The following is a 2,134-nucleotide window of genomic DNA, read 5'->3' as shown; positions in this document are numbered from 1 at the left end:
CGAGTGCAGCATATCCATGGGAGGTAAACCTTCAAGTTTCACTTCCATGTTCTTTCCATCAGTGATGAACTCATGGCATCGATTGCATACTCACAAACTTCCATAAAAAATACAGACACGGCCGCTCGATTAGTACACCATGGATACGTTGTTCACGGAATCGACCACGAGGGCCACGACAAATCTTCAGGCTCGAAAGGCTACCTGTCGAGCTTCGGCGACGTCGTCAGAGACTGCTCGGACCATTTCAAGAGTGTATGTGGTGAGAACGAAGCTGTGGATTCCAGTAGCTATATATGTACGCAAACCATAGCCCGGCATGGGATCTCTTCATTTTTTTAGTTGTTAACCATGACCACTGCATTTCCACAGAGAAACAGGAGAACAGGCTGAAGAAGAGGTTCCTCTACGGCTTCTCCATGGGAGGAACCGTGGTGCTTCAGCTCCACAGGAAAGATCCTCTCTACTGGGACGGTGCCGTGCTGCTTGCCCCAATGTGCAAGGTCAGATCCTTAAATGTTGATCTCAGTCTGTTGTGCTTGTACTGGCATGAGCATTTGATCACTGGGACTGCGCAGTCAATAATTTTCGTGAATGTATACAGTAAACACCGATGCGATGATAGGAACATTGTTGTTCACCAGTTATAATCTTGTGCCTTGTTTTTGTGGGTTCAACATCCACTGAGATCTTTACAAATAAACTTGATAGGCCACATTTTGCAATTAACCATGAAGATCTGACACTGTTATTTCCAAATATGTACTTTGGTCAGTAATTTTTTCTACTTCTTTAAAACTGAGTATTCTGTCTTGTGGATTTATTTCAGGGTTATTGTATATTAACAGCCAACAGTAGTGTCGAAGGAGCACAAGATGAGGTGTGAGCACAAAGTGGCCAGCAAGAATGGAGTCATGGAACATGGGCAGGAGGGGTGCGGCAGTGGCAACCGATGTATCCCTTGGACAATCTGGTTTTGACATGATGCAAATCAATCTGCTGTACATTGTATTATGCACTTGCACAGATTGTTTGGCTAATTACAAGATTATCTCAATGTTTTGGTTTGGATTTAGAGTACACTTATGTATGAAATATTTATTGGTACTCATCTATATTATATTAATTATATTATTATTAAATATATGTGTGTATTTCTCTTTCAAATTATTATAATGTGGTATCTCAAATGAATATAAATTGAAGAATATATTGTTATTTAAGTCAATTTGTTTAAATCTTATTCAGACGGTTCTAAAAATGTCCCATATCGGTCCTCTAAATAAGACGATTTCCAAAACGTCCAATATCAGTCACCAAAATAAGACGGTTTTTATATTGCAAGCGTTTATTAATATAGAACATTTTAGACAGTTTACTAAATAACTTGTGACTTAAAATGTTCATATACTCGACGGTTATTTTGAAAAAGTGTCTTAAATAAACATAATTTAAGACAGGTTATTGGACAAAACGACTTAAACAAATACCTTTTTTGGACGGTTATAAACTAACAATGTCTTATGTAAAATCTTTTTAAGACGGTTTGCAACCATCTTAAATGTGTGGCATCTTTTGCGACTCCATCAAATTTGGACACTTGAGAAACGTCTTAATAAGTGAAAATTAACCGTCTCATATAATAGGATCTGTAGTAGTGATCCATACAAACATGGTTCACCTTTCTTTTTGGAAGTCTGCCTTGAAAGAATCCCAAAGTTAAGCATGCTCAACTTGGAGAAATCTAGGATGGGTGACCAGATAGGAAGTTCCCTACTGGAATGAAAATCACAGTCACCGGAGGTCGTATGACTGGAATATGGGTCTGGCTGGTCTTAGATGGACTGGACAGCATGATAGATGAGTAGTTGAAATTTGGGGTGATCGGATGATCGATGAATAGTAACGATGAATAGTAACAATGAATAGTAATGATGAATAGTGATGGTGAATAGTCGTATGATCGAACGATGAATGGTGAATAGTGACGATGAACGATGAATAGGAACTATGAACGAACGAACGATCGGAATTTCGGCAGCATAACGGCAGGAAAAAGATTATTTGGACGGACAAACGATCGAACGATCGGACGAACGAACCATGAACGATCGGAGGAACGATCGAACGATCG

General features: G+C 39.2%; 1 long non-coding RNA gene across 1 annotated transcript; it reads left to right on the top strand.

Moving 5' to 3' along the window:
- Positions 1-377: 377 nt before the first annotated feature.
- LOC118476025 (uncharacterized) lies at positions 378-1,137 on the top strand. The gene is made up of 2 exons (XR_004855281.1): positions 378-503; positions 830-1,137. It is a non-coding gene; the product is annotated as an uncharacterized lncRNA (long non-coding RNA).
- The last annotated feature ends 997 nt before the right edge of the window (positions 1,138-2,134 follow it).

This window comes from Zea mays, chromosome 1 (genome assembly GCF_902167145.1).
Source record: "Zea mays cultivar B73 chromosome 1, Zm-B73-REFERENCE-NAM-5.0, whole genome shotgun sequence".
NCBI classification, from domain to species: Eukaryota; Viridiplantae; Streptophyta; class Magnoliopsida; order Poales; family Poaceae; genus Zea; species Zea mays.
The sequence above is the reverse complement of the archived record's forward strand: the minus strand, read 5'-3'. Positions and strand labels throughout refer to the sequence as shown.